General features: G+C 40.3%; 1 protein-coding gene across 1 annotated transcript in view; it reads left to right on the forward strand.

Annotated features, from left to right (window-relative positions):
- Positions 1-936: 936 nt before the first annotated feature.
- Positions 937-14558, forward strand: part of Far1 (fatty acyl-CoA reductase 1) — a 62273-nt gene continuing 48651 nt past the window's right edge. Inside the window, exons 1-2 of the mRNA XM_028768036.1 lie at positions 937-1040; positions 13662-13712. The gene's annotated coding sequence lies outside the window, so the exon portion shown is untranslated. The remainder of the gene's footprint in view (positions 1041-13661; positions 13713-14558) is intronic.

Raw genomic sequence — 14558 nt, forward strand, 5'->3', positions numbered from 1 at the left:
AAATTTCTGTTTGAGACTGGACCTGTCCTTCAGCTAAGATGCAGCGCATAGGTGAGCAACCCTGGGAACGTAGGCTTAGGATCGTAGTTAGGTATTTAGAGTGTTTATATTGTGTGATGACCCAAAGCATAACGAAATAAAACTTGTTATACTAACTGCACGTATCTACCTTGCTCGCGACACGCAGCAAGTTCCCGTGCACCCTAGCTAGCCCTCAGCACACGCCCCACCTTCCAACGCTGAAACTTCTCTCCCTGTCCCTACATCTTGCACCGGATTGTCTTGCAGGAAGACGGACTAAGTGGACAGTCTCGTGGGGAGGATGAACCCCGGCTCCAATCCCCTACGTGCCCTTCAGGAGGTCCATACAGCGCGAGCTCCGCATTCTGAGGAACCAAGCTGGCAGTTCTCGGGGAGGATCCTCACACTCAGCTATGGCCGAGGGTAGCCGGCCCCATCTGGGGCGCGCCAGGGTGCACACTGGCAGTACTCAAGCACGCCGTGATGGCTGCCGGGCGGGCTCTCGCGTCTGCCACTTGCCCCGCACCTTTCGCTTGGGCTGGGCTCCCGCGCCAGGGTAGCCGGGCGTGGCCCGGGGCGCGACCCTCCGGGAAGCGGGCGGCCGGGGGCGGCGCTGCTGAGCGGGGATGTGCGGCGCGAACCCATTGGCTACGCTTTCCACCACCACACCGCCCAGCCGCCCACTTCCCCGACATCTCTCCGCTCCCCCATTGGCCATCCCGCTCGGGGGGGTTTGGGGGTGGGAGGCTGAAGAAGAGTGGAGGGTGAGCGGTTCTCCCGGGAAGAGAGTGAGCAAGAGCCAATCAGGAGCAGACGTGGAAAAGAGGCGCCGCGCCAACCAGTCAGACCCCGAGGCGCGGTCGGGACCCGTGACGCCATAGCGGTCCCAGCCAATGGGCGCACCGTTGTCTGTCCGCTCTTCAGCAGCCGGTCGGGGGCGGTGAAAAGCGAGTGAGGAGAGCGCGACGGCGGCGTAGCCATCGCTGAGGGGAGAGCGAGGCCCGAGCTTCCGCGTCGAGGTGAGCGGCACGGGCTCTGTCGCAGGCTCGGCCGCGGCCCCTCCGCTCCCGGCCACCGTTTTGCGGGAGTCCTCGGCCGGGCTGCGTTGAGGTGGGGCCTGCGAACCGCCCCCCCCCCGCCCCGCCGCGGCCGCCTGGAGGCGGGGGCGCCGCCTCTGCCGGGACTGTCCCTGCGCGGCGTGGCCGGGCCGCCGCCCTCCCGACAGCCGGGGCCGCGGCGAGGGAGTCTAGAGGCCTCTGGCCTGCATCCCCGGGAGGCAGGGGCGCCGCCTGCGAGGTTTGGGGGGAGGCCGCGCAGAGGCGGCCACAGTGGGGCCCGGAGTTAACGGGGAAGGGTGGTGGCCTGGGATTGAGAGATTCCGGGTCTGAGGAGGAAGAAAGTGATGGGAAAGGGGTGATGCTCTGGAGAGGGCGTCCAGTGAGGAGGCCCCTGGTCCAGAGTAGGATTGGCCCCTGGGAAGTAGGCATCGATGGCGTTGCGGAGAAATCAGCTGAGAGATGGAGAACTGGTTTGGGGTTTGAAGGTTAAGGTCTCTGGACCAATGGGTACAGGGCATGTGGAGTGTGAGAAGGTACACACAGAAACCGGAAGGTGTCCGGGGAGTGAGAGATTATAGATTAGGGGTCGATGGAGGATGTCTGACTAGAAGGCGTTATTTGGTTTCTTGGAAAGTACACAAGGAACAGTCAAGGTGGGTTTCTGTGTGCTTGCTCAAGGGTGGAGATCTTTTGTGAATAGTGGAGTGAGTTGAGAGAGTGTATCTCAGGATGAGAGTTCTGAACACTCCGCTTAGCTACGGAGGCTGATCATTATCTTGCCATCTCACCTTTATTCTGGATAAAGATGTTCCATCTGATTGTTTTGTTACAGCGCACACAAACTTAGCTCACAGAAGTAATGGATATTAAGCATTCTTTGTTTTGAGTGGGACATTGCCCAATTCTTAAAGAAAAGTGCTAAGGGCAACTTTTAAAGCATCTCTCAGTTATCTGGTTGGGTATGGGTAATGTGGCATGAAAATGGTGAAAGGTGTCTTACAGAAACAAAAGTGGGTACTGTCTGAGTGTACTTGTGCCGTTCTGAATGAGCAATCTTTTTAACGTAGTGGGATTTGTATTATGTTTGTTGGGCAGTTGCTTTCAAATTTGAGACTAGTTTTGTAGTTAAACAAAAAATTATTTTCACTTAAGAAGACATTAATATGTATGTCTCTGTTGCTGTTACTGCTTTCCTCTTTGAAGCTTTTATTTGTAGGATGCAGACAGAATTAGGAGACAGAGAAGGGGGAACCACATTTTCAGTGGATTTAAATGGGAGAAATAATTTCTGCTTGAAGATAGGACAAAAGGCCTGTGAAGAGTTGCAGTGTGAAGGGTAGAATTCAAGAGAGCAGTTGTATAGATGTTTCCTTGTTCCAGATCAGCACAGAATTTTAGCTAATGGATCATTGTTTAAGACAGAGAAGGTATTTGTGGTTACATTTTGCCTTTAGTATAATCTAGTGCCCAAGTGCCGAGTTACCTGTAAACAGAGAGACAGTTCAAGTGAAGGGCAAGTTTCTTGGAAAAGGTGAATTTTGGATCATTTGCACAAGGAGTGTGGGTTGTTAACTAGACACAATGATTACAGTAGTTTGGATGATACATAAGCAGACTGTGGACCAAAAAACCTCACAAACGGAAATAGTTTCTAAGTGCAATTGCAGATTTGTCTGAATGAATGATTAGATATATAGTCATCAGTTAAGCTTCTTTCTACAGCTTGGTTGGTAAATAGTGGTTCCTTATGATGGCTAGAAGGAAACAGAACAGTTAAACGGAAGATGGGGCATATATGCCCTGAAATATTTATTTTGAAAGAAATTTATTGGTTGCTACTTTGTGCCAGAAACTGTTTTGAGCTTTCCAAGTATCATTATTGGATTGTATTTCATAAGCGAGGGAGAGGTTCAGACAGATTTAACTTGCCTAAGGTCCTACCTGCTATTACATGGCAAGTCAGAATTGGCAGAATCAGACAGTAGACATTAATTGAGCATTTTCTTGATGGCAGACACTGGTAAATGCTGGAGATTCATGATTTGCCAGAAAACCTAAAGGTCAGACCTGAGCCTCTTACAGAAAAGACTTGTTATAAAAGAAGTCACTAGAGGGGTAGGGGATGGGGGGGTAGGAGTAGGGGGTAGAGGTGGATGGTGTTGGTGATGGCAGCACATGCCTTTAATCTTAGCACTCAAGAGGCAGAGAGAGAAAGTTGGGCTCTGAGTTCTAGGCCAGCTTGACCTACAAAGTGAGTCCAGGACAATCAGGGCTGTTAGAGAAACACTGTCTTGAAAAACAAAACAAAGTTAGTAAAGAAGGATAAAGATTGCTTGGAAGGATTTTGTAGATGCTGAGGAGTATGCTGTTTAGAGAAGCCTAGAGCTGACTTTTTTGAAAGAAAGACTGAGAGACTGAAGAACGATGGTTAAAAAGAAGCCACTGAGTTAAATAAGAAAAAAAAGGAAATGTACATGTAGTGTCAAGATCCCTGAAGTGAATCATGATATGGGTTAGCAATCCTGCTTGGTATGGTCACAGTTACGGTCACATTCAAGGGGAAAAATCATAGGGCCCCTTGTTATGTTTTAGTCTTTGATTAAAGAAGATCTGAGTATTTAAAATGCTTGTACTAAAAAAAAAATTACAGATAAGAAGGAGTATTGTTGTTTTTATCATTAAGGGATAACGTGTTCAACAGAAATGGGACAGTTGGGACTACGTACGTAGGTCTGAGCTTGGGGTGAGAACAGAGTACTTGACATCTGTTCCATGTGAGCTGTTTTGGAAGGCATGTTCTTATGTTGGAAATGACTGAGTTGTTATGAGTTGAAATGGTGCATCCTAAAAGATGGCATTTGCTTAATCTGAAGGATTAGGTTATTAAAGCACCTTGAATCATAGAGGTAGGGTCCTGACTTTTCTGAACATTTATTTTCTTAGAGATTAAGAAAAGAATTTAAGGTTAAAAGAAAGCCATGAACCACTCACAGAACTGGGTGATATTTTAACTGTTTCTTTTGGCCTTACATCCTTCCTTCTTCCCATACATAGTTTCTTTAGTTCCTCCCTTTGTTGGGTTTGATATGGGCCTAAGAATTTCAGTTCAGTAAACAGTATAAAAGTGCTTCATTGTTGTTTAACTGATCAATTTAAACAGTTAACCGTTCACCACTGGGACTGGTGAGATGGTTCACTCAGTAAAGTGTTTGCTGTGCAAGCATGAAAACCTTAGTTTGGATTTCTGGCACCTTATTGGGCATAACATGACTGAAATCTCAGTATTGGGGAGGTAGAGGCGGGGATCCTTGGGGCTTCTAGGCTTGATAGTCTAGTCTAATCAGAGACTTTGTCTCAAAGATAAAGTGGAGAAGCAATTGGGAAAAATAGCTGATGTCAACCTCTAGCTTCCACATGTAGAAGATGCACTTGTGTAATGCACACACGGCACACACAAACACCACACATACTTCACTCTTGTATTCCCAATTCAAAGAGAAGCATATCAATAAAATAGCTCTTTGTCTAGCAAGTAATTATTCCCAAGCAAATTAGGAGGTCCAAGGGTCAGTACAGATTGAGTTCAATTTCATATATGAAGAGGGAGAAATATTATAAATCCATTTAGTTTCAACCTTCATTTGGCATGTAGAGATTGTGGAATAAGTATCATCTAGACACTGTATTATGCTCCCTAAATAGTTAATCAAATCACAATTACCTTTTGCTTTCTTATGTGCGATCTGCATTTTACAAATGAGGAGAATGAGGCTCAGAGAACTTAGGTTAGAGAGCTAAGTGACAGAACTAGGACATAGTCCTTACCTTGGCAGGGTGTCATGTGCTTGTAATCCCAGCACTGGGAAGGCAGAAGCAGGAGGATTCTGAGTTTGAAGTCTGGATTGCATAGCAAGAGCCTGTATGAGAGAAAAATATATAAAACCCCAACCTCATGTTTTGTTTCTAAAAGTCACACTTATTAAGGATAAGGACTTACTTATTAATATTAATATCTGTAGTTGAAAAAAGTGTCATATAGCCTCCAGTATTTAATAGCTATTTAATACCTTAAAAGATAGGTCTCAGCCCCCTCCCCTATCTTTGAAACACAATCTACTTGTGTTGTCTTGGCTGGCTTGGAATTCTCTAGGTAGACCAGGCTGATACTGAGCTCACAATGATTGTCTGCTTTTCCTTTCTGAGTGCTGAGACACCTGCTGCAGGTTTTTTTTGCCTTGTGATCCTACCTCTAAATATATAGAAGTGAGTTTGTTTTGTACAGAGTCTGTTATGTTACATTTTCCTGTTTTAGAGATATGTGTTTCTACATCTCAGTATTTTTGAAAAGAAGATAAATTTGATAGTATATCTTTAAAATGTTAGAAATGGATACTGTGTCTTAAAGTCAAATATACCTGAGAATTGAGGAAGTATGGGAGTTGCATGTAGTTTTTATGTGTGATGCTTTTAGAATTTATTGTCTTCATTTTGTTCCTAGTCTCCCCCTTTTTATTTATCATTCATTTATTTTTCTTTAAATTATTGCTCATTCTCTTGAGTTAATATGGTGTAGAAAATGTGTCATAATGTAGACTATTCACATCAAACTTTGAATCAGCGGTTTGAGTTTTAATTTTGGCTTTGTCAGCAATTTCATGTTTAACTGTAGGCAAGTCACTTCCCCTCTTTGGGCTTTAGTTTCTTTATCTGTCACGGTGGCAGGGAGAACTTTAAAAACGATTATTGCCTTTTTTACCTCTTTTTCCCTTTTTGTCTCCCTTTCTTTCCTCCTGTCATTTTTGTCATGGATTTCTAAGGATATGGTTGTGTTCTTGATTATTATAAAGGATGAATTCCTCTTGTTATCTTACATTTCCTGAGACAGTCTATCTTAGATAGCAGATGCTCATTAAATTGTTAGTAAAGAAATAGATAAATGTCATCTCTTAACTGAGCTAATAAGAACATGTTGGTAAAGTATATATAATTTTTTAAAAGTTGTTGAAAATCTGGCATCGAAGCTTAGTGGTGGAAAAAGTACTTAGCATGTGTAAGGCCTAGAGTTCAGTCCCCAGGACCTCAAAACAACAACAATAAAATGCCAGATCTCAGTCCTTTGAGAGGCAGAGGCAGATAGATCTCTGTAAGTTCAAGATCAGCCTAGTCTACCTAGTGAGTTTCAGGACAGCCAGAGCTAGATAGTGAGACTCATGTCTGGGGGCAGTGTGTGTGTGTGTGTGTGTGTGTGTGTGTGTGTGTCAGAAAGAGAGACAGGAGTTTCATTGAAAGGTATCTTTGCCTAAATAAATGTGTTTAGCAAAACTAAAACAGCTCTATTTTTAACAAATGTACAAAGGAGAAAACTCATGGAGCTGACTTTAAGAATCCTTCTATTACCTACCAGCTTTAAAAGTTACGAATTTTTTTGTCCATATTGCTTCATAGCTTGTACCTCCATCCACTTTTCCAATTTTGAAGCAAATTAAAGAAATAAAAATATATTGCCATACAGCCTAATAGACATGTTAATTGAAGTAGAATGGAAATTTTTTCATATAAATGTATTTTGAAAACCTGCTTTTCTACTGTATTGTGCAAGAGAAATCAGATATAGTAAGGTGCCCCGGAGCAGATACAGTGTTAGGAGGGAGCCTAAATATGTGTTCTAGAAACAGTGTAGTAAAACTGGACTGTCCACTACAAACAGGTAGTGAATTGAACTATTTTGAAATTAAGTCAAATATAGATAGGTTGAGAGAGAAGGAATAGTAGGCAGCGTGGTAAAGGAACTTACACATATTTATGCATACAGATAAAAAATCTAACTTTGGCTTTACAGAATAAATTAATATCTTAATCTGTGTCTCTTTATCTTTTAGACCCAAATAAGATATTATGGGCATAGTGAAGATCTTGTATCAGTTCTTGAAAAAAAGCTATTTTGCTGTACTGAAAATCAAGGCACAATGTTTTGTGACTGTATCATCGTCCCTGATGGATTATTTGGCACATCCCATTAAAAAGTGCCAGTATCTTATAAATACTGTATGCCAACATGTACTAATCTATGTACTTTGGCTAAAGTATAAGTGGGTGTGTGCTACCAGCTTTTAGGTATAAATCACTTGGAGCCTTTAAATAATGGCTTGTTTGTGTACATTCACATGTGTTAACCACTTCAGAAACTTAGAATTTTGAAATTTATAGCTTATTGCATTTCATGGAATTCTTAGAAATGTAGGGATAAACTTTTATGAGGTATTTTTTAGTTGAGGGAATTTATACCATGGCATCTTATGAAGTATTCTAAGAATAACTTATTCCCTAGAATGCAGACGTTCTTAAGGTTTATAAACTTCTCTGAACATCTTCATAAAGATTTGTCTTGTCTCTTTAGAAGAAAACACTGCATTTAATTTTTGATACAATTTTAGTGGCTTTTTAAAATGTTCAGAACCTAAACTGTAGCTGTAGCTTAGTGGTCCCCAACTTTCCTTTTAAAGCTTAGTAAAAAAATTCTTTGAGGTCCGTGAATCCTGGCTTGATACCCCTTACCCCTTTGTGCAGTGCTAGAGGTTGAAACCAGGGCTTTGCTTATACCAGGTAAGTGCTCTGTCTACCCATGAACTATAGTCTTAGTTAATAATTCATTCTTTAATGTTAGGCAGAAAACATATTGTGAAAACTCAACTCTGTTCTATTTTATATATTATGATTACCTTTAACAAGTAAGTGATTTAATAGGAATTGTAAAATTATGAAACTTATCATGCAAATACTAGCTTAAATGTAGACTAATAGGATTCTCAATTGGATTCTTGGGGAAAAGTATGCCATAGCCATGTTTTTGTTTAACTGTTGTTTTGAGGTTGGGTTTTTTACGTAGGCTATACTGACTTGACTAGCCAACTTTCTGCCTTAGCTTCCAGAGTGCTGGGAGTCAGGTACATGCCACCATTTTTAGCTATAAGCCGTTCAGTAGTGTAGAAGTAACTACAAAGGATTTTTGGAATAGGCGCATGTATAGTGTTTTTGTATACATGATGTAGTGCAGTGTCTGCTTGAATGAACAGAAAATGGAATATAGTAGAGTGGATAAATACCTTTTGTTTTTCTTGCAGCAGAAGAAAATTCTTTAATTTACTCTTACACAACAAGTTCTGTGGAGGGAAAAAAAAAACTTGTTTTTTTTGAAGCTCACATCTGGGTTGAAAGTAATGTAGGATTCATGGCCAATGGGATTGATTGTTTGTGAAACTCTGAGGCCCATAATCTCTCATCCTCCCCTTAGAATGAAGAATGGTTTTTAGTATATTTCTTAGATATATCTGATTTTTAAAAACTTGTGGATTGTACTTAAAGTATAGGTCATAATAAAATTAGGTCATTACCATAAGCAGAATCCTCAGGAGAGAGGAAGCAGGTAAATTAGCCGATAATGGGACATTTGATAAATTGATTGATTGATAGATGTAAATAGTAGGTGAATTGCTTTAAAGTGATAACCTTGGTGACCTTTTGGAGTTAATAATCCCCTAAGTATCAAATGGACTAGGAAACAGTTTATTCCAATGGATAGTAGTTAGAAATGCAGACATTGTGAACTAGAGGATAAGTGATCTGGTCTCACCAGAGATGTTAATTAATTAGCTTGCCCAAACAAGGTTATGGTGGTCCCAGTAGTGTAGTAACTGATTACTCTGATTCTTTTTAAGTCTTTTATACTTTTTAAATTTTTGGCTAGAGCCAGAAAGACGACTTAAGGGGTGGGGGGAACTGTTTGTTGTGCAAGATGTGACCCGAGTTTGATCCCTGGAACTCATGTAAAAAGCTAGGTGGGATGTTTCTCATCTGTAATCCCAGTACTTCTAAAGCAGCAGGAGGCAGACATAGGCAGATCTTTCAGGGGCAGTACATCTTTGTGGGAACTAACTCTAGAAAGTTCTCCTCTAACCTCATGGGCCACAACATTGCACATTCATACACAGAAACTTTTTTTTTTTAATTTGCCTATCTTTTCATTATGGGTCTTAGTATTTAGAGACCAGTATGTTTTAGTACTAGAGATTTTAGCTCTACGACTGATAATTTGACCATGAAAGCCCTGAGTTTATATATTCTCAAATGTTTATTTCTGCTGCATTCTTAACTGTTACAAGGCTTATTTTAGGGTAGGGTGCCAGGTACTCATTTCAATTTTACAACTAAAAACATACTGGAAATCTAGAAAATCACTAGATATTACTACCTTATGACTTTTACATAGCCTGTCCTTCACGATATGTCTTAAAAGATACTGATTTTTGAGAAGACATTATAGGATTTAGTCCTTTAAAGACCTCCTTGAGCATATTCCTTCTCATTCAAAATTAGAGACCAGAAGGATCATTGGCATCCCAAGTGCAGATGGCCCTGATTCTGAATTCTTTATCACTTTTGTTTGCTGTGGCCAGAGAGAAGTCTTCTCCCCCACAGTCATGTCCCCTAAATAAGCAAGATTTGTAAGAGTGACTCTGGAGCTTTTTAAACTTTAAACTTTGTAGTGGACTAAATGGATGAATTTTCAGTAGGAATATGGGTAGTTCCTAATTGAACTACAAAACTGAATCTTGGTTAGTTAGAAAGCCAATGATGAAATTGTAAAAGTTTATTAATTACTATAACTAAATTGGCAATGAATCTAAACTAATGATGATTGGTTTTTTTTTTCAGTTAAAAATCAAGACGAATAATTGAAAACCATAACTAGGTAAAGACAGCAAAATTTAACTGGCAATGGTATCTCTTGAAAATTACTATCATAGTTTCTGAGAATTAGATGAGATAGCATTACTAGTTGAAGTAACCAGACTTAGTACTTGAATACAGATAGAAGTTTTTCTTTCATGTATTTTGATAATTTTTTGTTTTTGTTATTCTTGGTAACTAGTTTAACATTTTTAGTCATCTGTAGCCTTATGCATCAAAGGACAATTGTCCTTTCTTAAGTGATTTATATTCAGAGGTTTGTCCCATTTTTAGAGAAGTATTACTTAGATGGCTGATCTGGTGATCACAAACGAGCATTGTTTTCCTAGGTGTGTTGAGAAATTTGTGAAAGGCCTGACTTGAAGTTCACTTAATTTCTTTCTTTACTTCTGGATATCTTATAGTCTTTGATATGTTAATGTACTTTCACTAATCTGATTGGATATAGTTTACAGTTTCCCAACCTCATTTCACAACAAAACTTCCCTGTTTTTAGGTTTAACTTTAAATTTAGAAACCTTATGAAGAAGTAATACAAGAGTAGAGATAAAGTATAGTGTACTTCTGAGGCAGGGAGTCAGAACAATTTCCTGCTTTAAGGATTAAATACAAGTCATTCAATGTGATACTCATATTGAGTCGTAACTGTGCTTGCAGGTATGGGTACATTTGCAGAATACCCAATTTTGTCACCCTGTTTTGAAAGTTTTAACTTTGTAAATAGAGTTTAATAAACTTTAGACTGCAAGATACATGATTATTAATATGATTCCATCTTGGGTCATATAATCTATATATAATGTTTTAGGGTTAAAGTGTACATTTTTCTTTAACATCAATTTAAGCTCACTATCTTAATAAATATTAATCATGAAATATATTGTGTACAGTGTCAATCTTCATGACTTTTTAAGCCAAAGAGACTGTTTTAGTTTCCTTTGCAGACCTGGCAAGGTTTGAAAATTACATCTCTGGTAACACAAAGTAGTAACACCTTTGTGTTAAACACTTTTTATTTCTCTGAGGCTAAAAATATTAAGATAAAAATTTCTTAATATGGAAACATTTTTATTAAGGTAAGGAATAAATACAGCCCAGTCATTTGTCTATAAAGTAGTTTATTTATAATAAAATCACATATGACTGACTTAATGGCGAGTTTCTTTGAAGGATTCTTTCCCCGCAGTGGAATTGAATATGTTTTTCCAAGTGGTAGAAATGATTCCCATTCCCCCATCCACTAAACTCATTGTTAGGATTGTTTGTATTATTTTTTGTCATTTCTTTCTACTTTTCTTTTTTTTTTTTAATCATGCTATATATGAACAAGAATATAGTTCATTTTCTATAGGTTTTTATAGTAATTACTAGTATAGGCCTTAAGCTTACAAACTGGAACAAAAGAAAATGGATAATAACTGAAAATTTTATAATATTTTGTAAGTGTATAATTTTAGTGTCATAGAATTGGTACTTCCTCTCTGATGTAGTGGAAGTTGCTTATTCTTGAGACAGGGTCTCCACATCTAAAATTTTCAGGATCCTAGAAGCATTCAACGTTCTTTTGAAAGTGCTGTGCTTAGAAGGACATCAATGTACAAAATGGTTGTGTAATAGTCCAAGAACTAATCTAATGTACCACTGAGATTCTTCAATACAAACTGCTTTAGACATTAGGGGCATAGAATACAGATATTGCTATAGTAGTGTCTGTGTAGGCAAACAGAGTGGCTATTATGTCTACTTCAATGGATGCTTACAACAGAGTTGGACACTAGCATCTTTTATTGAAAAAAGAAATGTTATCCAAGATGCTAAAGCTATTCTTTTGTCTGTGGAAAACTGCCTGATAAGCCTTAATTTTTGAGAAGAGGAAAAAGAACTCACTGTTCTATGCTGTGTGACCATAGTTTGTACATTTTGAGTTTCCATTTTGGTTGTTTATTTGTTGTCTGTATTATATTTTTTTAATGAAAAGACTACATACAGATTACATTCACAATGTACATGTGTTCAAAACATGCTGTATATAATGAATATGTACAATTTCCTTGTTTTTTTCCTTTCTTTCTTTCTTTTTTTTTTTTCGAGACAGGGTTTCTCTGTATAGCCCAGGCTGTCCTGGAACTCACTCTGTAGACCAGGCTAGCCTCAAGCTCAGAAATCCATCTACCTCTGCCTCCCAAGTGCTGGGACTAAAGGCGTGCACCACCACTGCTGGCCAATTTCCTTATTAATAAGTATATTAATTTACCTTTTATAGTTACCAAAATAGAGTACAAAAGACACTAACTAGATCTTTGTCTTCCAATGTGCCTTCAGAACTTTGTATATGTGTGTGTGTATAACAGTTTGAAAGTATGAGGCCCACAGGAACACATTTTTAAAAGTTTGCCAGCTTAGAAAATAATGTGGGAAGGGGGCCTGGGGTGAAAGATGTTGGCTCAGTAAGTGAAGTAAATGTCACTCAAGCATGAGGACCTGAGTTTGATTTCCAGAACCCACAAAAAGCCAGCTGTGGAGGTGGAGATGGAGAGGTGGAGAGGTGTGGAGAGGTGGAGAGAGGTGGAGAGAGGTAGAGAGGTGGAGGAGAGGTGTGGAGAGGTGGAGAGAGGTGGAGAGGTGGAGGAGAGGTGTGGAGAGGTGGAGGAGAGGTGGAGAGAGGTGGAGAGGTGGTGGAGGTGGAGGTGGTGGAGAGGTGGAGAGGTAGGGAGAGGTGGTGGAGGTGGAGGTGGAGGAGGTGGAGGTGGAGGTGGAGGTGGAGGTGGAGGTGGAGGTGTACTTATCTTTGGGGTTCACTGGGTTACACAGCCTAGCCTACTCCGTGTGCTCTAGGCTAATGTGAGACTTTCAAAAAACAAAGTGAGTGGTTCCTTAGGAATGGCACCTGAGGTTGAATTCTGGCCTCCACATAGGTGGGCTCACATACATGTACACACATCAATTATTTGCTGTACACATTTGGTAAATAAAAATTACAGGAAGTCATTGTAGTAAGTTCCTATACTTGTCTCTACCATACCCTGTATAAATAAAAATGGAGTCATTCATGTAAAAGTTGTGTATTACCAAGCTGAAGCTCTCAGCCGCTTTTTGACTTCCTGGAATATTAGGATTATAGCTATAACAGTGAAACATCCTGTTTTTTCATTTGGTATGACAAATAAAGATCCCTCTTCCTTAATCTAGAAAAGATAACCTTTGCTGGGCAGTGGTGGCGCATGCCTTTAATCCCAGCACTTGGGAGGCAGAGGCAGGTGGATTCCTGAGTTCAAGGCCAGCCTGGTCTACAGAGTGAGTTCCAGGTCAGCCCGGGCTATAAAGAGAAACCCTGTCTCGAAAAACCAATAAAAAAGAAAGAAAAGATAACCTTAAAAAAAAAATCTAATATTAACCAATCAGTTATTTTTCTGTTCTAAATCTGTATCTAACTTTACAAGGAAGCTGGGTATAATTGTGGTCTACCTTTTGTTTTGTTAATTCTTTCTTTAGCCTTTTTGTCTGTTTGTTTTGGTATAGACAACCAACCTTTTTATAATACACAGTGTGTGCTTCTAATCTTAGCATTTAGTAGAGGGAGGCTCTTGAATGCAAGGCCTGCCTGGCTTACATAGCAAGATTCTGTTTCAATGCAACAAACAAACAATCAATCAAAAGATCCTTAGAATTTTTATTTGTCTTATGGAGTGAAGTATAGTTTGATTATAGAATAGAAAATGAAGTCAGTTAGGGTTTATTAAACTGCATGTTGCATGGAGCTGGGGCCAGTCTCTGTCACTGAAGAGCAAAAACAGATTATTAAACTAAATTGTTCTTATTTTTTTCCTTTGACAGATTTGGTGACTGAGGAAGGGACCCAGAGACTCCTTGAACAATTAAGGCAAGGTACTGTTGGCCCTGTTGAGAGTCCCTATCTATCTATGGAGCGAGCCCCCAAGGGTTTCTAATAAATCCCTCTGGGCCACACTCTGTTCTTTTTGTATTGAGCCTAGGATTGGGTTTGGTTTGGGTATACCACACTTAGTTTGCTTTGTGAGTACTCGTCTTAGACATGTTCCCCAAAAGACGAGTTTGTGACCATGCTGTGCTTGTGTGTGTACATACTGGACAAGGGCTTGCTCACTCACCTGCTGACCTAGCCACATCCGCATCCCTCAGCTGTAGTTAGAGGTAGTGTTCAGAGGATGGCAGTACTACAAGGGATGAGACACTTGTCTGTAGTCGGATGTCTTCTCACTACATTTGTATAAAGCTCAGCGATTGGGCTATATGAGAGGTAGGCGGAGTGAGGAGTTGGAAGAAAGAGAAGGAAGAGGAGAAGGAAGAGGAGGAGAGAGAAGGAGAGAGATGTAGGAGCCATGGAGAACTGTAGATACATCAAGGACAGTCCTGTATAACACATTTTATCTTAAGGTTAGATATTGGGGAAACAGCTCTAATTGTGTGGGCATCTTGTTAATTGAGCATTTCTAAATATATAAAGCCTTTGGATAATAATTAAGCTTTAGAGACTCATTTCTACTGGGTACCTTGTGGATGGCAGGATGGTCTGGGCTCAGCCAAGCATTGTGGAGACAGCATGGGAGATTCGCAGAGCCATCTCCCACACTGGCATCTCGTGGGTGCCAGGGCCGGTGCTCCTGGCCCGCCTGAGCCGGTGGCCTCAGGTCTTGCCTAGTCGGGAACATGGTGGCCCTGTAAGAACAAGCCAAATTAGGTGCCACAGTTTTA

The sequence above is a fragment of the Grammomys surdaster genome, unplaced genomic scaffold (assembly GCF_004785775.1).
Source record: "Grammomys surdaster isolate TR1022 unplaced genomic scaffold, NIH_TR_1.0 184, whole genome shotgun sequence".
Lineage (NCBI taxonomy): Eukaryota > Metazoa > Chordata > Mammalia > Rodentia > Muridae > Grammomys > Grammomys surdaster.